Here is a 27863-nt window from a genome sequence, read left to right as displayed (position 1 = left end):
GTTCCAAATTTAATCTTTGTAGCCCTACAGGAAGTGCCTGAAAATTTTGGGATGTAGATGTTCCATATAAATTACATGGGAAAGGTTTTTCAATTGCCCATAAAATCCCCACTAAAGTTCGAAATTTTTATTTTTGGTGACTTGTGCAGGTAACTCTAACGAGAATCTACAAGCATACAGAATTTCAAGTTCATATTCTAATTCCAAATATTCAAAAACCTGATATTATATGTCTAAAATAACGTCTATTTATATACGATGGGGAATTTCTTCATCCAATCATTAGAGTCCTTTCGTGGCAAAGTGGTTAGCGTTCGCGCCTTTGGCGTGGCGGATCCGCGTTCGACTCCTAGTGGGAGCTCATGTGCATCGGATTCCACGTTAATCAGTAGGTACAAGTCTCATATAGCCTCGCTTCTGAATGGGACGTTAAACTCAAGATCAACTTAATTCATGTCCCCTTTAGACTCCGTAAGACTTAAAAGTATTCAGTTTTGGCAATTTTCCTGTGGGTAAGTCCCAGAAAGCTACAATCATGCCAAATTTCAACTTTCCATATGAACCGGAAGTATCATTTTATTTATGTCAATTCGTGTAGTTTTATATATAGAAAGGACTAGGATTATTGTATACATACATCCCATTCTTAAGAATTTCTGCTCTACCTGCTGGTCTGGTAGTTAGCGCACGCACGTTAGGTTCACGTGGTTCTGGGTTCGATTCCTGGCTCAGAGGAATGAAGGCATTCCGGTATTACCTTAATCTATATGTCTATGTCTCGCATAGTCTAGTAGCTGAAAAGGGTAACTGAAGTTAAACAAGCTTATAAGTTAGCTTCTAGCATTGAAGATTATTAAGAACTAGCTGAAATATCCATTCTTCGCATGGATCAGATAAAATATCTATGCAAACAAAGTGAACAACGAAAGAAAAAAATATCGGTCATTTTATACTACTTTTACATATCCCGGTAAACGCCCCCTCAGACTGCCTGGTTCGAAATAAAAGAAAAAAGCCTCACGTCCCTAGCCGATGGGAGCTTTATTTGCAAGTCAACGCCAGTAGGAGTATCACCGTTCATCTCAGCGACCGCGAAAACTATGGATTTGACACTAATATCGGTCATTGTGGATTATTTTTACCTGTCTCGGTAACCCCCACCCACCGGTAATCATACAATGGTAGTTGAATTTGAAAGTCATCGCTAATGGAAGTGTCACCATTGATCTCAGCGACAGAGAAAACTATGAATTTGACACTAATATCGTTCATTTCCTAGTACTTGTACTGTTCCTGTAAACACCCCTCGGAGACCCACCTTGTGCGAATTAAAAAAAAAAAAAAAAAAAAAAAAAAAACGCTTCGTCCTGGTTTGAACCTGGACCAACGTACCCGTAACCAAAATTGATAACTCTAGGTCCACTCCTCTGGTCCTCAGGCCACACACAGACACAGACACACAATCGAGCTGTTTATTTATATTAGGTTAGATTATTAGAGACGCGGGCTTAAAATACCCATATGTCTCTTCAAAAATAATAAAAAAGAAGAAAATCAAAAATGCCTTTTTCTTGTGCTACATCCATTTCAGGTTTAATTTCATTTCTTAGTTAGTTGTAACATATTTTTATTGAGAACTATTGTTCTAGATTCTAGGATGACCTACCATAACATAATATTGGTTGATTTCATAGCTTATACCAACAGAATAATTATTATTCTATTTGCTTCAGAAATAATACATTTAATTTATGTCAACTTCTGATTGTTCTGTTTGAACTCAACAGAACGGGAAATGCTACATCTATCAACAATTCTGAAAACGTCTGGGGCGTATTCTAAAAATGTTGCTGCGCCTCTATCGGCAAACGAGTAAAATTAACGACAAAGTATTTTCACTTTGAACAGTTCAATATAATGCACAGTAAATCTATTTCGCCTTATGCAGAGTCGTTTTGAAGTATGATTAACGTCATACTAAGGGCCTGACTAGTACAGGAACCTTATGTTAGTCGAACTCTTTAGTATGGCACTAATCACGCGTCAAAATAACTCTGGATACGGCCTATTGTGTCTACGGTTAGATGTATAAATATATTCGTATTCTAAAACCTACTGACTAATGCCTCTTGGAACAGAATTATCGCTTAATTACTAACAAAAACGTTCGCAAAGTGTCTAGCGAGTATATATCTCGTCCTTTGTATGTAGGCACAAATTACTCACTAAAGCCTGTGACAAACATCTTGACATTTCAGCTAAACGAATAAAACGCAACCTCTGACGCGATGTTGCCGAGTGAGAAAGGGGTGTGGCTATGGCTTGGCTAAGCAGACAAACTACAGTGTGATCAGGTGGCAGAGGATAGACGTGAATGTGTACAAAATAAACGTGGCAATACCGCTGGCCTCTCATTTGCTAGCAGCATTTAAAGGGAACTTGGAGCGCCGCCTTCAAACGCCAAGATGTTTGTCACGTCGATACACTTTACAGAACGGTCTATGACACAGTGACACACTTGTTTGATATATTATTAATAATCATATACATTATAGTAGTGTAAGGCTGTAAGTTTCTTTAAACTAGAAATTCTATGTACACTGAGAAAAAAAATTGTACTTAAAAAAATAGGTAACCTGCGTAATTCCTGTAGTTTTTGGACTTAACGTACAGCAGACGTATAACTGAAAACGAATGTTTTATAATACTTTCCGTATAAGTGTTTCATCTATACGCGCTTTCCGTATGAAACAATGTAGGCGGTCAGGATCTCACATAAAAATGAACGCATATAACATATAGCTAACGAAGGACATTAAGTATATCCATGTGATATACGGTAAACTGTTAGATTTCTGATATCCTGCAACGGCATGATGTAACATCTAAGGGCAGTGCCTATGTAGCATACGGATAACGTATGCTCCGTACTGATTTCTATAGTAAGCAAGAGAATACCGTATATTTGTACAATATAGCGCTGAACGGAGAACGGATTTTTCTCTGTGTAGTACTGAGCAGTATTTCTGGCGCTGGAGGCGTTGAATGGTACAGTATATCTTCAACTAATTATTAAATTCTAAAATTTTCTAAGGAGTGCACGGTAGCTCAGTGTAAGAGCGCTTGCCTCTGGTGCTTGGAGTTCCTGGTTTGATGTTAGCTCGCGCCGAGTGAGTTTTCTCGGAGTTCTTCCGCTTCCTCCCACTTTCTTCATTCCAACATTTTCATTTATTTCTCATCATCACCGTCTCTTTTAGCCTAGCCGGCAGATACCTCGGACGTAACACTCAAAGATTTTATTTCATTTCATTTCGTGTTACTCCCGTTTCGTTCCATATTTCGTTCCATTAATTCATTAATCATTATTCACTTGCGTTAATCATTCGTATCCCTTAGCGTAAAGACCATACGCGTGGGATGGTAAACTGAAAAAAAAAATCATTTTTTCTAAAATGTTGTAAATTCTAAAATTTCGAGACAAACCCTACAGGACTTCGTGACACATCGGCTGGGAATCACTACATAAGGAACTTTTTTTATTAGAGACCGGATTTTTAGGCATCAAAAATCCGGAAAATAGGCAGGCAAATAGTCACTTAAAATTTAAAAAATAGGCAGTAAAATAGGTACTAAAATGTAATTCGAAATAATGAGGATAAATTCTCAATACAATTAAAAACGAAGCTTGACATGCATTCCCTGTATATATTTTTATAACAACGCACGCACACACACACACACACACACACACTTATATATATATAGTAAAACCTGTCTTCAACGGAATCGTACGAGACTCGTAAAAATGTCCTTTAAAGATAGGTTTCCGGTTAACAAAAGTAGATCTATGGAAAAAAAAGCATGATTGCATATAATGAACATACTCAGTACGTACCTTAGTCAATTTATAGTATTTACTTCTAATACAAATTAATACACGAGAAACTTACAATGAACAGAAAAATAAATATTGTACACACGTTAACTTAATTTTTCAAACAGTCTTGAAGAGTTTTCTACACACACCGATGCTTGTCTACTCAACTTTTCACAGTGACTTTAGCCAGAGAAATCTAAGCATGTCAGTGTTATTTCGACATTGCAGGCAAATGTTGCAGTTCTTTTAAACTTTTGACAGAATCTTGATAAGTTTTTAGCTTACAGTCTCCTTCCAAGTCAGTGCCTTATTTCTCTTCTTCTTCCATCTTCTCTTCTCCTTCCAGACTTTCCATATAATTCTCTATTAAAGCATACATGTCCGTCGTGTCTACTTCAGTTTCCACATCACTGTCTGTTTGGCTAGAAATATATCTAACCTCTCATAGCATATCTAAAAACTTTCTAAATGCTGCACTGCGAAATTTGAAATTTTCCGTTAAGAGGCTTATTTTGATTTACGTTGTCTGCTTAATACAGTAATAAAGGGTCCATTGAAGACAGGTTTTACTGTATATAATTTATATTTCCCAATGAAGTTTAATTTTGAAGAAAATGCAGAGATTAGGCAACGTTAGGCACTAAAGCAATTATTTAGGCAGTAAGGGACGAAATAGGCAAAATAAAATTTGCTTAAATTGAAACTACAACCTTCCATATAAACTTTAAAACTTTATTTTTAGTCATATATTTAATATTAAAGAATAAACATCCGGTCTCTATTTACTACTGTTTAAAACAAGATCTTAACGTGTAATTTCAAACTGTTTGATCTTGATAATATACAAGGTGAATAGTTTATCTTGATCATTCGCTATAATGGACAAACCAAAAGAGAGAGAAAAGCGAAACTTTGCACGATGCAACTATAAGGATGGGGACATCTTAGCACGTATTAAACAGAAAGACCGAAGAAGCAGTGTTGTCAACCCAATACACTGCTGAAAATGGCGTATTTGTGGAAAATGTCTAAAATGATTTTTTTCCCTTCTCTTCTATAGCATTATAGTAATAGCTTTTAGTAGCTCTAATTACATCAAGCTCTAGCAATTACACGATTTAAGCAGTGTTGCAAACTTCAACAATGTTTATCATAACTCTGGAACGGTTTGAGATATCGAAGGGCTGTAAACAGCAAAATAATTTCCTCATCCATTACAAACCATACAAGTAACTAGATATGATACTTATCTCAGCAGTTTTTCAAAATAAAGGGTTTCAAAATTTTTTTTTCAAGCCCTGGTAACTTCGTTCCTATTCATTCGAAACAAGTCATGCCATGACCATAGTATAAACACTAAAGCACTTTCGATGTGCATTATCCTGTGTACCTCCGTTGTGCTTCATGTGCGTTGGAGGCTTCCGAACTTTGGATGTTTGTGATACTGTAACATGCTTAGTTTGCAACACTAAATAATAAAGATGGTATTTTAAGTTTATGTTTGACATGTTGATTTGAAATATGTAATAACTTGAAGTAGTGCCTTTTGAAAAAAATATAAATTTATATTGGGTTGGCAACACTGTTTTGGGGCCTATCTCTTTAATACACGCAATGATGTCCCCCTCCCTATAGTTGCTTCCTGCAAAGTTTCGCTTTCTTCTCCTTTTGGTTTCTCCGTTATAGCAGATGATCAAGATAAATGTCCACCCTGTGTGTTTACATTTAAAAAAAATATTAAATAATCATTTTAACTTCTGGTTACTTTCTTAGGTTCTTTAAAATAATTTTGATTTCCCTCCTGATTTATTTTTATTTTCAACTTAATACGTTCACTAATGTTCATGTAAATTTTAACATACTGTACACGCATAATAATTGAATAGTACAGTGAGAAAATGGGATGACCCTTTTTACTAATTTTTCAGGAAACGATTTTTAAAGTTCAAAACATTTTATTTCCTAAACTAATCGTGGAAAGTGCTTCAAATTTGATTTACAAGTTCGTTATTATATTGGAAACCAGCTTTCGAAATTTTATGCTCAACGTATTTAATATGTTATTGTAAGGAAAAGAATAATAAAAAAAAGATTGGTTTGTACGAGGAAAACAAGAATTTTAGGAATGATCAAAAAAATGGATCAAAAGATTGCGATCTTGGCCAATAATTAGATGTTGGGTCAGGAGCCACAAAATTTTTGAATGGCCTCTAAATCGAATTTCCGTATATTTTACGGAATAAGCACATCATACTGAGTTAAGTGGCAGTTTTGATTTGGCTACAGTATATGTAGTTCCCCAGATATAAGGCCTACAACAAAATTTCCATCTGAAATATATTGAATCTTTTGAGCCAAAAAGGGGTCTATTGCAGGCAAAATAATGAAAAAAAACAGGCGATTGTTTTTTTCTAAATTATAAACAATATTATTAAAAATAGATTGTTTTCTTTCTTTGTTGTTTTTAATCTCCATTACTCAGTGGTGTGGTGGACAAACACCGTGTGCGTGGGTTTTCTCGGTGTACTCCCGTTTCCTCCCACTTTCTAAATTCCACCATTTCTATCATTACTCATCATCACCGTTTCCTTTAGCCTAACCGGCATAGTCGTGGGACGTAAAATTTAAAGATATCATTTCATTTTCATTACTCAGTGATACTATTCAGCTGGTCCGGAGAACCGTTTGTTATACCCAGACATAACAGTAAATTTTACCAAGTTATACCCAGGAACAGTAAATTTTAGTATAACTATCTTTGTTTTTAGAAATTCTTATAGCTACAGGGTTAAACTTATGGTCTCTCAGAACAAGGTATAAGCGTTTATTTATTAATCTCAAATGCTCAGGTATCAAGAATGAGAACTGGAATCACATGAGTATAATGGTGAGGGTTAATTGTATTTGAAACAAATACATACCACCGTCAACAATTGTCGATCGAATTGCTGGACTAATGTCTTTCCAATACTTTTTGACAACCATCTATCTTGGATAATTCGTTTCCAAGGTATTAGCAGTGCTACCTAATATCGCCACACCAGCTTGTATTAGGATGCTGTGTTGATCGTTACTTATCACTTGTGGTATCCACTAAAAAGAATGCTTTTGTCTACTTTGTATGGTTTGTTCCCTAAGAGAGTTCCTATTCATCTACTCTCTCTTTCTCTATCTCTCTCCCTGTATATATATACAAGGTGTTAATGAACTTTACAAACAAACTTTAAGATGTGATTCCTCACATCAAAATAAGAGAAAAAGTTCATATGGCTCTATGGCGAAAAGTGTTTAATTTCAGATCTAGGGCTGTCGAAAATTGCGAAAAAGCCAGGTTTTAAGGGGCCCAATTTCAAATCCGAAAGACTGTGTATGGTGCTCCTTATCAGCGTAAAGAAAGCCAGGCATTCACAATCCAAAAGTGCTTATGTCGTCAATTGTCAATAGGTGTAAAGGTTATTCCCTACAGGGTGTAATTCTCAGATATGATTTCAATAGAGTTTTCAGATATACTCTGATTTCAAGAAGGGTCCAAAGTGGCAGGAGTTAAACGTTGACAACAATAGACATCCAATGCTTCGGAGGAAAGGCGGAAGTGCTAGGAACCGACTGCTCCATGCTTCTTTGTGTTCGCAATAACGTGTGATGGTATGTGTTTCGTCACGGTATACATCACTTATAAGCGTGAAAGAAGAAATCGCACCATGCGCTTTCTCGAATACGAGAGACCGTGGTGCTGACGATCCTTAACAGTTCCGACATTGCGCTAAAGGATTCCGTGTTCATTGCTATCAAGGCTTATCGTTTGCCTAGTTTGGACCAATCATAAAATCAGAGCATATCTCAAAATTCGATTTATGATATGTCTGGGAATTTCACCCTGCAGAGAATAATCCGTACACCCATTGAACATTAATGAAATATGCATTTTTGGAAGACATATGCGTGACTTCCTTTACGCTGATAAGTACCATCATCCACATTCTCTCGAATTCGAAACAGGGCCTCTTGAAATTTGGCTTTTTCGCGATTTTGGGCAGCCCTAGCTCTGAAACTATGCACCTTTCCCCATAGGTCCATATGAACTTTTTCACTTATTTTGATGTGAGGAATCACCTCTTAAAGTTTGTCGGTATAGTTCGTTAACACCCTGTGTATATATAAGGGTGGCCCATTTTAATCTTTCCACGGAAATATCTCGAAAACGGTTCAACATAAATGAACTGAACAAAAACTCAAATAGAAAACACCATGGGGTAAATCGAATGGTGATGTTGCGGTGCCCCCCAGGGTCGCTCTTCAAGGAGGCCAGGGGCCCAGCTTTCAAATTTTAAATAGAAACATGAAGCGAGTGACACCTCGTTCGATAGATCTTTAAACACTAAAAAGAGATGTGGCAAAAGATTTTTCATATCGGTCACCGTATTCAAAATGGACACCAAGATATGTTACCTGTATCAGATAAACGTCCAATAGGGATGGTATCGAGACGAGACGAGATGAGACTCTATACAGTCTCGGTCTCGTCTCGATTGATAAGTAGCGGTCTCGGTCTAGATCTCGTCTCGAGTCAAAACTCGCCATCTCGGTCTCGGTTTCGGTCTCGTCTCGGTCAACAGATGCTTGTCTCGATCTCGGTCTCGATCTCGAAGGGCCAAGTCTCTGTCTCGTCTCGAAAGTGTCGAAACAAATAGTGTGAAATTAAAATTGTGAAAGTATTATTATCGTACAATCTGTCGTTTCCGCTTCTTATTTTTTGCTTTCATTCTTGACTTAGAATTATGGTATGATGTACCTCTTCGTAGCTAATTTGCTAGCGCTAATGCTTCCCATGCGTATTCCAAGTTCAATCATCAGTGGATATAACATACCTGGAATAAAACTCTAATAGTAACTCATATTTCACTTTCAGCAATAGACTTTGTCTCATATAACCTCAGTACTGCCTATACAATTAAACTCTATTAAATTAACTCCAGTACTATACAGTAGTTTATTTTCTTCCTTTGAACCAGAATTGTTCAATACCTCCTTAGGGATAACGCAACACATAGCAGTACGAATTCTGCTCGACTGTCATTTTAAAAACAGAATATAACGTTCATTACCCTTAACAAATAGGGCAAATTATTACTACAATATGTTTTGATCAAATCGATCAAATGCCTTATTATCGTTTCACATCTCAGTGTTTAATTGACACTTTATAACAGGAACTTCCTTAATCTTGTGGTAGGAGCTACGGTACTCATCTTTGCTATCTGTGGTCTTGGGTTGGATCACCAAACGAGTTAGATTCAAAGTCCGATGTTTCCCATAGTTCGCGTTCACTTTAAGTACATTCTGTTTCTTACACAAATTCATAAGGTCTTAGTGTATTACATAAGCATATATCCAGTGCCTTACCGTACATAAAGCTTATTCCTGAGCCCTCAGCGGTGCATTTGATCTTTATTCGAGAAAGCTAATCGTGCGTTCATTACGTTGAAATTTTATATTGATTCAATATTACTTGCGAAACATGGACGTACATATTATATAAGTATATAGGTAATTCGAGTTATCTGTATCTATTTGCTCTCTCGCCAAAACAAGTGATTCTTAATTTTCGTAGTGTTGCTGCAACATGAATGATCAATTATATATATATATTTTTCGCTGTACGACTTTCGTTAAATTTTGCATCCAGTTTTACCCTACGTTACCTAGTAAATGTTATATACTATATATATATTGGCGCGGATCCAAGGGGCTATAGGGGCTATAGCCCCCTTGGCTCTCAGGTATACACTGGATAAAATGGGCTTCAATCCTACTTTACACTGGATAAAGCTGCAAACTAGCCCCTCCCTCGATCATATCCTGGATATACGAGAGCGAGTCAAAAAAAATCTACACTTTTGATACCACTTTTCTTACATTGCGCACTTTGTCATCTCTCCTCGCATATTTTATTGTTATACTGTTGTGCTGATGCTGTGTAAGTGTGATCTTAATTTCCCATTTTTCTTCCTTCTGTTGCAGATATATCATGGCTGCTCCATTGAAAGTTGGCACCAAAGAGGAACAACGAGCAATGATCCGATTCCTCTGGTCGGAGGGTGTCAAAGGGTCAGACATTCATCGCAATATGGGAGAAGTGCAATATCATGTAAAACTATTATTTTGTGGCTCAAGAGGTTTAAAAGTGGCTGAACAAGCGTAACGCACGAAGAGGGAGCAGGACGGCCATCAACCTCCATTATAGATGACAACATTCAACAAGCTCAATAGATGGTTCTGCCGAATAGGCGAATCACTATGGATGAGGTAGCAGCTACTTTGAACATCAGTCATGGCTGTGCCGATCAAATTATCTCGGTTTTCATAAAGTCTGTGCCCTTTGGGTACCAAGAAAGCCTACTGAAGAACACAAGCTCACTCGTATTAGGGTCTGTCAACGCTTACTCACTCGCTTCAACAACGAAGGTGTTGCACTTTTAAGCAGAATAGTCACCGACGATGATACATGGGTTCTTCACTATGAGCCAGAATCAAAGCGCCAGAGTATGCAGTGGAAACACCCTAGATCCCCGACGAAGAAAAAATTCAAGACTGTGCCATCCGCAGGAAAGGTTATGTTAACTGTGGTTTGGGGACTCACAGGGGCTCATAATGGCAGAGTTAATGGGAAAGGGAAAGACGATCAACAGTGCGAGTTATAATGAAATGTTGGGAAAGAACCTGAAGACGGCAATTTGCAAGAAACGCCGAGGTTTGTTGTCGAAAAAAGTTTTGTTGTTGTATGATAATGCACGGCCACACCCTGCTCATCATACGATTGAAACCATAAAGAAGCTGAAATTTGATTTATTAGAACACCCTCCCTACAGCCCAGACCTACCTCCATCTGACTTTCACTTGTTTGGGCCACTCAAGGATGCTTTGCGTGGTCACCGATTTGCCTCAGATTTAGACGTGAAAAATTCGGTGCAAAAGTGGCTCCACGACCAACCGAAAACCTTTTATTTGGAAGGAATACGTAAGCTCGTTGACCGTTGGGCCACGTGCATTGATATAAGGAGGGAGATTACGTAGAAAAATGATGTGCATAATATAACCTAGCTTCATGTAAATAAACTGTATAATGAAAAGCGTAGATCATTTTTGACTCGCCCTCGTATATAAAAACTTTAGAGGCAGACTATGCTAAGTCATTTTTTGATCGAAATTGAGTTAAGAATACTGCTATGTTCTTTCTAGTGGTGTAATAATGTAAGTCTAAAAGCATCCTATTACTTTGTAACTACTTAGTATAGTTTGAAAAACAGTACTATAGGTCTTACATAAGGAATTGTCTTTTTGCTTCTTCTGTAAAATTTCGAAATTATGACTTGGTTTAGTTTACCTTTGAGGTTCAGATAAATAAAATCATAACCATAATCATAATCAACCATTATCGATCCACTGCTGGATGAAGGTCTTTCAAAGTCTTCTCCACAACTGTCTTAAGAGGTGCAACGGATCATAATTTGCGCCAAAAATTGAGTATTTCTAATTTTGAGTATTCAAATTAGAAAGATGAATTTCCGTACATGAACTCCTCATTAGAAGTAAGGGGACATGGCGTTTCTTTTTTTTTTTAAAAATCCATTTTAAGAGGGAGGAAGAGGGTATATTCTGTAACCGCATGACTGGGAAACGCTTGAACAGTTTAAAGTGGAATTTGAAACATACCCTAACAGCACAAGATGTGCTAGTCATGTGCCATTTAGGTGTCCCAGCTGTGCGAAACGCCGGAAGATTCAAAATTTGAAAACAATCTGCAGCTAACAGTGCATGGCCACCACTAGAACTCCAAAACGGTGAAACATGTGTCAAAATTCTAAACCGTGTTACAGTATTTAAAACGTGCAATTTATCTAAATGAAAATGTTTGCTCCAGGGCCCTCGTAGGGTCCCACGCGGAGTCTACCTCGAAGTTTTCATTTGGAAAGGATTCAAGAAGTATATCGTTTATAAGCTATCGCTCTTCAACTTTCCGACAGCCCGTCTGGTAAAAGCAGCCTAGAAGACACGGCTTCGTCGAATGTTGTTTGCTGAAGCTTGGCTTTTGTTCTGGTCTATGTGTGAGAGCCACGTAAGTCACACGCCACGGTCGTAGCAACATGGTAGCTGCCAGGACTTTATCTTGTTATGCAGGTATGAGGCCCATATGCTTGACGATCACTCTACGGCGTGATATTGAGGCTTGAGTGTCTCGTGGAGGGGTGCGGCCATGCTGTTGTTCATGAAGAAGCGATAAAAGCACAGTGGTTGGAGACACCAACAGCACTGAATAAAACTCTTCTCCATGCAGTGTTCGTCGTTCGGAATCAAACATGTCGAGAAAGCTGGATCCTTTGTGTGGAAACTGAAAGACAAGTCTCTCACTGACTGGTAACTAAAATCGTCAGGAAGGTCGATGTATCCACATTTGCCGAAAGCGTACTTGATCATATCTTGGAATCTGGGTGATTCCAACTGATTTCGTGTTACCCCAATCAAATGAGCACTGGAATACCGATTTATCATGTCCATCTTGTCTCCAAGTCCTTCATTCCGAACATACTTGTGGGCACGCTTCACCATCATTGTTCTGTAAAGAATATATCCCACATCGAATGGCTGTCCATAGGAAGTACAGCCTGGAGTGGTTGTTCGTGGATGTAAGTCAGGACACTCTTGATACAAGTCGGGATCTCTCATGATGACTGCGTCGTCCTTCAACAAAAGACACGGAGTTCCAACTTCTCGAACAAGATGTGGCAGGTAGTCCTTGGATATTGCCTTTGCCATCATTCCTGACTTGTTGGCTCTGATTATGACTGCAGGGATCTGAGGACTTTTACATTAGACCCTTGATCCGAATTTCCTGTATGGTTCGCGGAACACAATGACAGTCGGGCCCACGAGCTTTCCTGTTCCGAAATCGCTTCCTGGACCACTAGCGGATCCAGAAGGATCGTTTGGAGGGGGCGGTTCGCTTCCTGGAAGATAAGTGTAGCCTCAAGGTGACAAGAATTTTAGTTTGTAAAAATAAGACGCATATGAATCCGGGGCTGGAGGAGCGTGTAAACTTGATTCTCAGATTCCATTTTGGGACCCGAATTTGTAAGCTTTTTAAATAAACGTATATTCTTTCTGTAGATTTAGATCAAATACGCACTTCCGTTTCGGAGGTATGGAGGTATCATGATTCACTTCACACATAGTTACCGCAATATATCAGATGCGCTGTCTTGCACAGTGAATAGATAGCAAAAGTATGCATGCATAAGAATAATACAAAATGTCAACAAATAACAAAATTCATTATGATATTTCTATGTAAAGTACGGGACAAAAATTAATGACCAAAATCGTCATTAGTTTTAATGGTGTTGTGGTCTTTATTTTTGTCACATACTTTACATTTCTTGGTAGCTTAAAAATAATACAATAATTAATTATAAAGTGATGTTTGATAGTATATGGCATATATTGTTCCAAATAGTTCAAAATATACGGGAGCAAGCTTTAGATATTACTTTCATTTCTATTTACTGTACATCAGGATATAATTCAACAGATTGAAAATTGAAAAGAAAAATATTCAAACTGAACTCAATGATTGTTTTAGTGGCTCCGTGATTCTTCCCCGTGGTGATTGCCCGAACATGAATTTCGAATTTCCCCCGAAAGAAGAATGTTGTTGTTTTCCCTTCAAAGAACAGGCCTGCTCATTCAAGGTGACAGATCAAGCACAGGAGAATGAAATGGATACACTTTCAAATACACAATACTAATCATCTCTGCATTTAAACCTTGTACCGTACTACTAACAGGGACCCAGAGCGACGGTTTGAAGTCAAACTACAGCAGTAACATATAAAGAAATGAATTGTGAATATAAATCCTATATAATATATTGGCATATTCCTTAACCATATGACTCATTACTAGGTAAATACACAATTTATTCAATAAAATACTGCAAATAATGTAATAACAAAAAATATCAATATTAAACTTTCTCTTACACAAACTCAACAGAAATTTTGTTAAATCTAGCACGAACTGTGTATATATTTTACATGAATTAAAATATGAATTAAAATTATTTAGAATTACAATATAAGCCATTATAATGCATAAATAGTAAAAAAAATGAAACCTCTTGAAAGATTAACAAAGCCTACGATAAAATGAACGAGAGATCAGAAATGTAAAACCAAAGTGATAGGGTCTATGTTCGTTCATTACTGCTCACAAACTATATTTCCTTTAACATACCGACTGGTAATATTTGACAATATCAAATATTTGAAAAAAAAATGCAAATTAAAATTTAATTTTGAAAAATTCTCATCTTTAAATGAAATTACCAATAGAGAATAAAGCACGTATAACTTGTTGTTTTTCTTTCATCTCAGATATAATATGAACCCCATTTGGCCTAATGGTATGCCCTCCCGCTGGTCTAGTCGCTAGCATATGCACCTTTGGTGTATGGGGTTCCGGGTTTGATTCCCGGTGGGAGAGCCTTTGAAATTTTTATCGTCCTCGATGTTTCTGCGTTCGCGTCTTTGTTGTTCTAGGTTAATGGGAAAAGGAGTAAAATAAATAGAAACCTAATGTTAAGCAAGTTAATGAGGCACATTTGGTGGATCAGTTAACTTAAAAAAAAAATGGCTAACACGCTTACCTTTGGTGCGCGTGCTCCCGGGTTCGATTCCCGGTGGGAGTACAGTTGAACGAAAAAAAATTGTTCAGATTCCACTATAATGATTAGATCCACGTCTTCTTTAGCCGTTCTGGCACAGTCGTGCGACGTTAAACAAACAAATCAAATGTCATATTATAATATACGTATAATTGTTTATTAAAATATATACACATTTTTACGATTGTTTTTGTGCCCTTTCGATTCATTTAAAGATTTAGGAAAAGCAATTTCAAAATCTTTTTCGAGTTCCTTCATCCACCTTTCTTGATTTTATTTGCGATTCTGATAAATCCAAAGAGTTCAACTTTAGACTCAGACTCATAACTTTCTGGGAATACTCACGAGTTGAAAATAATTACGGGCAAAGACCACGACGGGCGGAAACCACACAACGCTCTTAATCACCTTGCAGTCCATCTCTGTGAATGTTACAGCACAAGCTCAAATCTACCTTGTTCCTGACGAATTCCATGTTTCTAACCTTTAAAGATTCTTACATATTGATATCTTATTATAATAATTGTAATCCCGCCTCTTTTTCTTTCCACCTGTTTTCCCCATTTTACTAATGCGTGTCAAATTATTTTAAATGAGAAATCGAAATTCCAAATTTCAAGTGTCTAACCTTAAGAGATTCGGGAAGATGGCAATCTTATTAAAATAATTTCTACTCCGTCTCCCTTAATTTCTTCGAATTTCCAAAAAGAATCCTTTCTTAGTGATACCCTACGTCACAAATCTTATCTACTGTTCGAATTTCAAGTTTCTAGCTTAATCGGTTTAGCCTTGCGAAGATCAGTTATTCACTCAGGACCTCGTCTTTTACAATAACAGCTTGTGTTATTTCACAAGAAAAGATGAAGTGCCATTAAAAGTCACAATGAATCCATGGTGCCTTCCTGGTGTTTACGTGTTGAACCCCAAACGTCACGGCTCTCTGTTGATCTAGTAGTTACCAAATGTACCATTGATCTTAGATACATGAGGTCCTGTGTTTTGATTCCCGGTGAGTGAGCATCGAACGCACTACAGTAGTTCAGACCCAACTTTAAACTCTAGTACTCGTTCTGTAAAGCATGGCTTTTGACAAATGACATAAATACATATCAATCAATCAACGAACCGAAATGTCTCAGTTTCAGGGAGCTTTTCAATAAGGAGCGCTGAAGAATCTATATTTCTCTTTATTCAAGATAAAAGTAATTGAAGTCTCGGGACCCGAATTTCATTTCCACATCTTTTTCTAGGACACAATTTTAAAATATACATTTCTAGTTCAAAGAATGAGTCGTCTTAGTCTCCTTTTTACAGCTGTTCGTCCAACGAATGAATCATATCCTCGCTTCTTTGGGGCTTATGGTGACCGTCTCAAGGAACTAAGGACAGAAGTAGTCACAATTCAAATATGTCTGTATTAAGTACTATTAAGTAAAACAAATTTTGGTTAGGCTCTGCTAGGCTTGTCATACAGATTGGATCGGTCTGGAAAAGAGCATATTTGTATCTCCCAACGGTAAATGCTGGAAGTAAAAAAAGACCTTTGGAGGGGGCGGTCGCCCCCTCCGCCCCCCACGTGGATCCGCCAGTGTCCTGGACTGTGTAAGAATGTGTCATTTTTGATTCGGTTCTTACTTGAGTTTCGACATTTTTTACTCCACGTTGAGTTAGAGTTCGTGGTGTTAGTAATTCATAATTGAATCCACTTTGATCAAGATTCACAATTTGATCAAGGTTGTAGTTACCCTTTTCAATCTCCCGCCTGATTTGTTGAATGTAGCTCTCGAATTCGTTTGAAAGTTCCAGTGCTTTTGTTCTGGCTGCCATTGTCATGACTTTTGTGATTTTCCTGGAACACCAGTTCATTTCTCTCAATATTTGGCGGATCCAGAATTGGGATGCCTTGAAACCAGTAACCCCTAGCTTTTGCGATTGTTCCAAGGCTTCCACGGCAATGTCGTCTTCAGTGATCCTGAAAAAAATTCGGAGCAGCGCGTTGATTTTTGCACCATGCTTTGACAGATTCTTGTAGTTCTGCTAGCTTGGTCCTCTTGGATACCTTGTCCAAGAATAGTTTCATCCGAATGATGTCACTTGTACAGATGTCAACTCTTGCTACGCGTTTCGCATCCTTAAGTTTGCGACCACTGGATGCGTTGTTATAAGCTGCTACACTGTCCCTCAATTTCGATTCACTCCATAATCTCCAAAATCCGGTTCTCTGAAATGGATTTGGGTCCAGGTAGTCGTAATCAGGATCGCCTTCGGTACCCGAAGCAGTTCCTTGTTGACTTGATGTCGTGTCCAAGGGCTGGAATTGAGTATTGTCTTCGAACGTAACATAATCGTCTACGGTCATTGTAATGTCCTGGTGAACAGAGTTTGTCACCATCATCTTGATGAGCTTGTGAACCTTCCTTGCAATTGTTTTGTCGGCATCGGAAGGCTGGACACAAAGTCAGTATTTTCTAAGCTACCAGGGGTGTAGCCAAGGGGGGCCCATCGGGGCCAGGCCCCACCAAATGACCAGCTTTTAAAACATCATAGTAAAATTATCTCGCTTCATTCACTTAAAAGTAACAAAGTTTATTGACAATTAATAATTTATGGTAAAATAGTATGGAGAAATATTGATTTTCCATACCGATCGAAAAATAGTATAGTATCTCTTCCTTACACCGATCGAAAAATAGGATACTTTTTTGTGACAGCAGATTACACAATTTACTGCGATTTATATTTAACAGTTTGAAGACAAACGTTTTAACAAGGTAGTAGAAATACAGCCATAAAACAAAGGTACTAAACTAATTTGTAAGTACAGTATATTTTTGCATGTTTTAACAAGTGTTTTAAAAGGCATAAAGGATGGAAACTTTGGTGAGAAACAATGCTTTTATTCAATTTGGATTTCATTCGGTCTCTCTTTTATTTCTACTCTGTGTAATAAAATAATTATGTTTTTTTTAGTCACGAACAATAAATAAATATTTTTTCAGGAAACCGTAAAGAAATTAAGTGAAATTTCAAAGAAAATCAATCTTGTGTAGATAGGTTCTGTATACAAGTTCTTAAATTTAAATATAAAGGTAACCAAGAAACGTTTTGTCGCTTTTTCACCCAACACCTTCGAACATCGATATGTCACCTAACCTGGAAAATCAAAAATAGTCCCCGTCAACATCGACGACCTTCTGAAAACGTTCTGGAAGGCCATGGAATCCAATGCGGTAGAACTTGGTGAGCCGTGAATGAAGAAAGTATCAGGTGCATTTAGGACTTTTACTAAGGATTTGAACTGGCGTCCTCTAAGGTGATTGTCCAAAGAATGGAACAGGTGATAATCGGACGGTGCAATACCCGGGGGATATAGTGGTTGCAATATTGTTTCCCATCCAAGGCGGAAAATGGTGTCCTGAGTCATCCTAGCCACGTGGGACTTAGCGTTGTCCCGTAAACGAGGACCCATTTACAATTCAGAAGTGATGGCTCCAGAGTTTTGAGTTTTTGTTGAGCACAGCTCAACTTCTGACACTACACAGTTGCGTTGATACTCTGACCAACTGGTAGCATTTCCCGATGCACAATGCACCAAATACACAGTAGGACCTTCTTCTGGTACAGTGCTGTTTCGGCTGTTTTGAAATCGGTTCATGGGATGCTAACCAATGATGACGGCGCCGTGGAGCTTCGTATAGGCACACTTTTTATCACATGTCAACGCCCTGTCCAGAAATGGCTCCAAAACAGTAAATTAACACAGGCGACTGCCGCGTTGCCTTCTGGCCCGGAGTCAAAATATGTGAGACCCATCGACACAACTTGTAGTGCTTCACAAGTTGATGGATGTGCTGCCGAATGGTTTCTCCACACACTGAATTCTAGTCCCAGTTCCTCTTTGTACATGTGTTTGGTCTTCTGGCACGTGGTGTTTTAGGGTGTTTCGTCATCATCCTTAAACTTGTTAAACCATCGCTGCAATGTCCGCGTCGTCACGACACCCTCACCAAAGGCCTGGCATATCTTTCGCCCCGCTACAGCGGCGTTTGACCTCCATTTGAACTCGTTCAGCATACATGCTCTTATGATGCTCTGTGGATGTCCCATGCTCCCTCTGTCTTTACGCAAGTTCACGGTGTATCTGAATTGCCACAACCAGGTAGTATGTTGGATATACCCACACCAACAACTGACCTTTGCCTTATCTCCACTCGCATTCAACTCACGGTGTGAGGTCCAATTGAACACAGGCCTCCACGAAAAGGGACAGAACTTTCTTGGTTACCTTTATAGTTATGCACAAAAGTATAGCGTTTGGTCCCGGGTAGTAGTTCTTGATTAAGCATAATAAAAACTATCTTGAATATAATTTATGGATAATAATAATAATAATAATAATAATAATAATAATAATAATAATAATAATAATAATAAGAAGAAGAAGAAGAAGAAGAAGAAGAAGCTAAAATAGTGTTTTTAGTTTTCCAGAATGAAACCAAAATTTTCCTTTCTTTCAGGCCTCAAAAACTATAGCAGCAACACATTTTTTTGGCTTTGTACATTGTAGCTGACCCCCCTGAAATACGACGGGCCCCCCTACAAAAATCTGCTGGCTACACCCCTGTAAGCTACAGATAGCTTTCATCACTCACTGCACAGTTGCCATCGTGATATCAAGTAAAATATTATAACATCCACGAGAAGATTAACAAGTGAAGTCATGGGTTCGTGCTCTGCACGCACTCAACGGTGAGCGATCGCTTCTGCAATTGGCTTCCTTTGCTATAATCTTTGAATAGAATACTCAAATAAACACCATTGAATTTGACCCACAAACTTGCAAAATAATAATAATAATAATAATAATAATAATAATAATAATAATAATAATAATAATAATAATAATCAATGTAGTCTATCCATGGTGAGTTATTATTACTTTCACATTCTGAAACAAAACTTTCGGTTTTCTTTTAGTATGTTAAATTCTGGTTATTCTGAGAAAGTCTTGGGTCCCCCCAAGTTAAATTTACTGGTACGCTCCTACGATTATTATATAATAAAACAATACATTTGGCCACGAGAAAGCTTATTTTAATACTTCTAGATACGTTCCGTTTTCTAACTGATGGGTTAGCTTATAAGCATGATGATAGATATGCCTCTTGTGATAAATGTGAATTTAATTCTCCGGATGCTCACTAGATTCTTACATTTTCACACATTACTTTTAGCAGCCGGTATTGGGTTCAGAAACAATAATTATAATTTTTGACAAGGTAAGAAAATACAATTTAAATATTTCTTTAACACTTAATGAAAGTGTTATCTAAGTTAAACTAAAGTTATAATTCTTTCTCAACTATTCAACAGACCCAACATGTTTATTATTAACATACATAAAGAAAAAGAATAATTAACGAGCTGTGTATTGAAGATATGAAATTGTAACTATTGAACGATATAATTTCTCTTACGTACTAAGATGGTCTTTCTTAGGACTAAATATGAAAAAATAAGGAAAAAAGTGATTGTAATATTCTTTAGAATCCTTCTGCAAAATTACTTCAAATTAACTTCTATTCTTTCCTTTCTTTCATTTGTTTCCTGTTAATTTTCTTGAGGATGTACCAGTTGAAGGTTTCCCTACATGACAAATAGAGAGTAACGTTACATATACTCTATGTCCCCAAAATCCTTTTCTTATCTTTGGTTACAGGAAAATATTACGTAGCTGCTGATGAAGTATATTGTTACTTAAGAAATATAATCCGTATTACTTTATAAAATTAAGGTCTCTGGAGGAACAACGATACAATCACTTCTGAATAAATTGTATAGAAAAGTCAATTAAAAGAGCTTCCGCTAGTTTTATACGCACCTAGGACGACAAGAGAGGTAATTTAAAAGATTTAACCTCAATTTGCAAATAAACTAGGACTTTCTGTTCATGCACTTCGTTGTTCCACTCAACTTCGCACAAACAAAGTCCTTTTCTTTACCAGTATCTCGACGTTCCACTGACTATTTCAGCTTTCTAAGAGATTCTGCCATTGTTCCTCCGAAGGCTTCAATGCTAAAGGACTGTATGTGCCCTTTCATACCCAAGTGGATAGCTTTTTTGTTCCCAGCACGTGTAGTCTCTGGTTAGTTCCCAGCTGATGTACTAAGCCGCAGAAAGAAAATCAACAAATGGTTCAGATCCCACATAAAGCGAACAATCCTGTCTCATATACTCTATATATGGAAAAGGAATATTATAGTTAATTCGTTTATTTAATTAATCTAAACGACGGTGTATAAGTGTGCATTAGAGAGTATGGTGGATGTTGGGGAGTATACAGAGCAGGGGCGATCGGGCCGATCACCCCTCCCCAGAAGAGGAAACTTTCTTATTTTATGTATAAATAAAAGCCATCCCAGAGTTTGTAGCTCTTAAAAGTAGCTCTAAGTAGCAGTAATACAACCCACCGCCCGCCCAGAAATCCGTCCTGGATCCGCTCCTAATACAGAGCTGCCTCAAAGAGGACAATGTAGGATTTCTAGCTTAATAAGCCAAACGCAGTCATTTAGACGTTTGAGGATTTGACTCAGAAGCGTGTGTACTAGGATCGGATGTCATATTTTACACACACACACACAAATGTCGCCCATGAATTTCAGAGCACTATTGTACAAGTCATAATAAAGCGAAAATGCTCCATAATGGTATACCCTTCAGGGCCTCCTTCACCAGCTATGGAGAACCAAAAATTTCATATGTGGCAACATTGTATCTTAAGTTTGAATAATTAACATTGCTCTACGAATCCATGAAGCAGTTACATCGAAAGTAACCAAAGGACAGTTAAAGCTGATAGACACAGAGTATATAGAAATCTCTACAAATACACGAGAGGTGCAAAAATGCAGGCAAGTTCGTCAGCTTCAGAAAGTGTTGAAATAGAGATTGGATAACAAAGTTCCTTGGCCACTGCCTCTGATTCAAACACTGCAACTTTGTGCGAGATGTCTAACATTTTCGAGTACACCAAGATTTTTGTTTCTAGTTTCACCGTCAGGACATTCCAGCCCTAATGCTGGTGGTGGCACCGAAATCCACTACGCTCACCAGCAACATATCTAAGGCTTGTTAACATCATTTTCCTTGACACCGCGATCCATGTTTCAGTGTTTGTCTCAGATGCAGTAGCCAAGGAACTTGACTCATCCATCCTACGTCTCAAAACATTTTGAGGCTGACGAACTTAGCTGCACCTTTCGTGTTCTTGTTCAGATTTCACTACTTTTTATACGGGATGTTTCAGTCAATTCAGATTCTTTCTATTCCTTTCTCAATGTATTACTATGATCGAACGAAATACGACGGAGCGCTTTTACTGATATTGTCATGTGAATTGGAGTCCAAAGTTTGTTTTATATCTCAGATACTTGAAGTCTATACATACTTCAAAATGGTAAGTTCTTAACGACAGAAACGAAGTCACCCGCTACCGTGCAGAGAGTGTTCAGAAAGGAGTATAAGCGTTCATATGCTCCGGATAAAATTGAAATTAAAAGATTTGTGAAGCGATTCTGTGAAACGGGAAATGTGACTGGAAAAAAAGGAGGGAGCAAGCCTCGCGGTTACACACCAGGAAACATCTAGGCCATTCGTCGCGGTGTTATGGACTCTCTAACGAAGAAATCGTTGAGACGTTTGTCTATGGAAAATAATGAATGTTGACCAGCACATGGCGTATTCTTAGGCAAGATCTGCATATGTTCCCCTACAAAATTAATGTATTCTAGGTTCCCCTACAAAATTAATGTAACTGCTACCACCTACTAAACAAAAGTTAATGATGTTAAGAGGGAGACGTTCGCACGTGAATTCGGTCTCTAAGCAGTGCAAGTTTTGTTTAGTAGGTGGTAGCAGTTGAATCACAGTGCCTGAACAAGTAAGATGTGTTTCTGATATTACCTAGAGACATGGAATTTTCGGTTGAAATTTGTGATGCACTAAGGCTAACAATGGGAATAGCATAATGAATAATTACAAACGAACTGGAGCTAAGGAAAGCTTGTTTTCGCTGGGTTCCACAAATGCGTGGTTAAAAAGATGCAAGGATTCGTCCGTGTTGAAAATTCACAGGCTTCAGGAGAGAGAGCGCAATTTCTCGGAAAGTGTTGTGACAATGGATGAATCACAGATTATGTTATTCAACCGAGAAACAAAAATGCAGTCCATAAAGTGGAACATCTAAAATTTCACCCCTCCCTCCCAAAAAAATCTATCGTCAAATGACATCGAGTGAGGAGTTGCTATACGCTATCTTATTGGATTCTCAGTGAGTGATATTATTTCACCCTCTTCCAAAAGATCATACAATTACAGGAAAGTATTTTCGTACACTTTTGGATAAAGAATTTATGCTAAATTTGACTTAGAAACAACCACAACTGGCAAATGACAATTTCATCCTCCACATCAACAATCTTCCGCAACATCGTGCTAATATTTTGAATTTATTCTTGGTTGACCATGGCATTAAACTACTTTCACACTCACTATACTCACCATATTTAGCCCCGAGTGACTTTTGATTGTTCCCAAACTTCAAAAATTCTCTTCGTGGACGCCATTTTGCTTTCAGATTTTTCATGAAGAAATTAGAATAAGAAAGATTAGTTCAGTGGCATATGCCTTTTTATTTTATTTTGTATTTTTGATACGGTTTCTTACATATTTCTACGAATGCTGGATCAGCGATATGATTACATCATTACTATTATTGTACTATTCTCATTACTATTATTGTATTATATAATCAGGGAAAGCTTCAGTTCCCTTCCAAAAAGACTCGGTAGTGACCCTTATTATTACTTACCTAGCGATTCTACCTCAAAGTGGAACTAGTATCTAAAGTAGTAATCATATCCCTGTGGATTGTTGCAAGTACAACAACGAATGTAAGAAATTGAACGCTTTTCAAGACTAAAAAGTATCGAAACACGAACAATAAATTCCTTAACAGTTATTTCTTATTTAATAACTAACTACTGACATTGCAATAAATAAGAAAACAAACATTAAGAATTTTGGTTTACACACAGACACCTAGTGGGTTTCTAGGAAAGTTATACGGTTCTTTATGTTGATTTATTGGATCGTTCAGTCCAAGCAAATGTTAAGTTTCATCCTAGTATTTCAGTTTTTGGTGTTCAAAAATACAAACAAATATTGTGTTTAACAGTGGCGGATCTTGCCCGGAACCGGTTGACCCGAGACATTCCCGGTCTTTTGAGTGACAAAAATAATTAAAGCAGAAGCTAATATTTATATATTATTATCTGAAATATCCATTCTTCGCACGGGTCAGATAACATATCTATATAAACAAACTGAACAACGAAAAGAAATAATATCTGTCATTTTCTACTACTTTTACTCATCCCGGTAAATGCCCTCTGAGATCCCCTAGTTCGGATTAAAAAAACGTCTCTGACCCCTAACCGATGGGGGCTGTATTTGGAACTCAATGTCTGCGAGAGTGTCACTATTGATCTCAGCGACCGCGAAAACTATGAATTTGACATTAATATCGGTCATTTTCTATTACTTTTGCATGTCCCGGTAATCGCCCCCTGAGACCGGATGGTTCGAATTTAAAAAAAAGCTCTTCGTCTTGGTCTGGGAAAAGGACCAAGGTAACCGTGACCTAAATTTGGTAACTCTTGTTCCACTCTTCTTGTCCCCAGGCCGCACACAGACAGATATATAAAGAGAGACACAAACAAACTCTTTATTTTATTTAGATTAACAGTTTATAGTAAATTCAACTTGTACCTATCATAGTCTAGGATCCGGCTGACCCCCCAAGTTTTTACTTTCTAGAGCCGCCGCAGGTGATTAAATATTCTTTTTTCACCCCTAAGATGGTGATAAGGATGTTTTACAGCCACAGTATTTTTCACACTGTATGTCATATCTGTAACAAGTGCAAGTGTGTTTGAAAATGACCCAGGAGGTTCAGTGTTATGTTGAAAGTCCCGAATGAGTGACTGGTTGATCAACGATAGAGTGAAACGGCTTAAGCTCCGAAATGTTCCGAAATCGGAATTTTCTAAATTCCGGATTTTTTCGGAATCAGAATTTTTCCGAAGTCCGGATTTTTTCCGAATTCTGGAATTTTTCCGAAGTCTGAAATTTTCTGAATTCCCGAATTTTTCCGATTTTACTTTCCGGAGTCCGAAAACTAAAAATTCCGGAATTGGCCATCCCTAAAGCATATGTGTATGGATGTGAGATATGGATACTAATAAGTAAAAGGTTCAAATAGATTAATCGAGTTGCGAACTGAGACTTAGTGTGTCTTATAGAGAATGTGAAAATATGTGCATGTGCAAAGTTATAGCGGCTGAGCGCCATAAGAAATGGAGAGGGAGGGAGTCAAAGTTGGTGGGGAAGGGCTATGCTATGTTATAGAAATACATCAAATAGTGTTGAATCGTAAAAATAGTGAAAGATAGACAATACAAACAGTAGTAGTTTCACATATTGGTAAAAGAAGAATGGACAGAGTAGATCATTACTTTCCGCCGAAATCTTGAAACTTTTGATATTTTTGAAATGGAAAGGTAGTCATGTTATATATCAATTACGGTCAGAATATTCTCAAAAAGTCAATTCTGAACTTTAGTGATCGTTACCTGTATTTATTGGGAAGATTTAGGATTATCTTTACAGTTATTTAAGAAAATTTAGGAGACTGATACTCATATGCTGAAAGTTTGGATTATTACGAAAATACATTCGACTGCAGTAGCCCACTTTTCATCCAGATATCACATGCTACGCTCGTCCCAAGTTACTTTTGCTTACTAAGGTGGACAAAGAAAGTTGAGTGAAAATATAGCAAGTTGTGAAAAAAAATAGTGGTCTACATACAGCACATTATAATTGCATTCCAATCTATCAGATTTTATTGTGTTATGGTCTATATTAGTAAGTATGTCATTTAGCAAAAGGTAGCTATATAAACTCCATATTGTTTTCAACTAAAAGCGAAAAAACAAAGCTGAAACGGTTCTTCCAGACAGTTCCGAACAGTTCTCTTCAGCACTATGTGAAGCAAATCGGAAGTAATGTCATAAATAATAATGCACTAATATACACCTTGGATATCAAATTTCACTGTTAGTTTTCTTGGCTTGTAGATATGTTTAACTTAAATTTGTTTTCATGATAATCCAAACTTTCAACATACAAGTATCAGCCTCCTAGATTTTTGTAAAAAGGCCTAGCTATAAAGTTGATCCTAAATCTTCCAAATAAGTGCAGATAATGATCACTAAAGTTCATAATTGAGTTTTTGAGAACATGCTGGCCGTAATTGATATATCACATGACTACCTTTCCATTTCAAACAATACCACAGATTTCAAAATGGCGGATTTCAAGATGGCGGCGTAGATTCATGATCTACTCTGCCCATTCTTCTTTTGCCAATATGTGAAACTACTACTCTTTGTATTGTCTATCTTTCAGTAATTTTACGACTCAACACTATTTGATGTATTTCTATAACATAGCGTAGGCCTTCCCCACCAACTTTGACACCCTCCTTCTCCGTCTCTTATGGTGCTCAGCCGCTATAACTTTGCACATATACATATTTTCACATCCTCTATCAGACACACTATGTCTCGTCCCGCAACTCGATTTATCCATTTGGACCCTTTACTTGTAAGAAGAGAGGAAAAACTGAGTATCAATGGCTTTAACATGTGTACCTTCTTCCAAATGAACTCCAATGAAGAATACATTTAAACTAAATCGTACTCAGAAAGTAGTAATACAATCTTCATATTTCATCATCATTATTATAGGTATTCAGCCTTTATTGGAAGGTCACTTGCTGCAACTGAGAAACTCCATGCTCCACGGTCTTCCGCTAACCTCTCGCCTTCACGTATGATTTTTATATTTTGATATCGTCCATTAGTTGTAGTCTCCTTCTCTCCCACCCTCTCTTTCCTGTCACCACATCCTCAAGCACGTCCCTCATAATACAGTTCCTTCTTATCCAATGTTCCAACCAGTTTCTCTTGCTCTTCTTAATAATCTCGAAAATTGTTCTTTTCTCCTCTACCATTTCTAACCCCTCTTACTTGTTTCCCGCACGACCCATCTTATTAGGATCGTTCTTCTCCAGAGCTCCTTCGTGGCTAAGCGGTTAGCGTGAGCGCCTTTGGCGTGGGACACCCGGGTTCGATTCCCGGCGGGAGCTCATGTGGTTCGGATTCCACGTTAATCAGTAGGTCCACGTCTCATATAGCCTCGCTGCTGAACGGGACGCTAAACTAAAATCACATCACGTTCTTCTCCACACCCACATTTCGAAAAATTTCAGTCGTTTTTCATGATTTTTGCGTAATGTCCATGTTTCTGAAACATACAGTATACTACTCACACGAAGCATTTTATGAGTCTTTTTTCTCAATCTTTATTCAAGGTCCCGCAAAATAGCACTTTCTTCCTTCTAAAGACTTCTTTCGCCATTCCTGTCCTTGCTCTTATTTCATGTTCACATTTCATATCATTACTAATAATACTACCAAAGTATCAAAAACTAGTCATCTGTTCTATTTCGGCCCTTTCTACTTCTATATTTGACACCAACCCCTTCGTTCCAATCACCATGGCTTTTGGCTTTTTAACATTTATTTTCATCCAATATTCTTCACAACTCTTCCTCAAGTTTTCTCACATATTATTGATTTTCTCTTCAGATTCTGCAACAAGCGTCATATCATCTCCAAAGCGTATACATTTCATCATATAGACAAATAATGGAAACTAGATGGGCGGACAAAGCATCAAACGAGAAACTATTGGGAATGGTAGGAGACAGCCCTTTTAGGATTTATGGTAACAAAAGTTACCATAACGTAGTGTTTTATAAAAGACGCTTATGAAACTCCCATAACGCGTATTGAATCATTTTTATTATTATTATTATTGGCCAAGTCAAGCATGGACCAAATAACCCTAGATGCATTGTGGAACCGAATGGTCACCTTGGCGGCGAGGAGGGGCATGACAATGTTTTTTTTTTTCTTAAGACAAATTTCAAAAATTGTTCATGCCCTTAGTTTCTAAGATATCAGATTGACATTTTGCATTCGGATTGTGTGCACCTTTGGGTATTTCTAAGTTTTCTTGAGATCTCTATGTAAAACAGGGCAAGGGCCGAGGGGCCCAAATGTTCCGAGAGAGTGAGT

The sequence above is a fragment of the Thermobia domestica genome, chromosome 6, assembly GCF_964235325.1.
Source record: "Thermobia domestica chromosome 6, izTheDome1.hap1.1, whole genome shotgun sequence".
NCBI lineage: Eukaryota > Metazoa > Arthropoda > Insecta > Zygentoma > Lepismatidae > Thermobia > Thermobia domestica.
Note: the sequence above shows the minus strand (reverse complement) of the source record.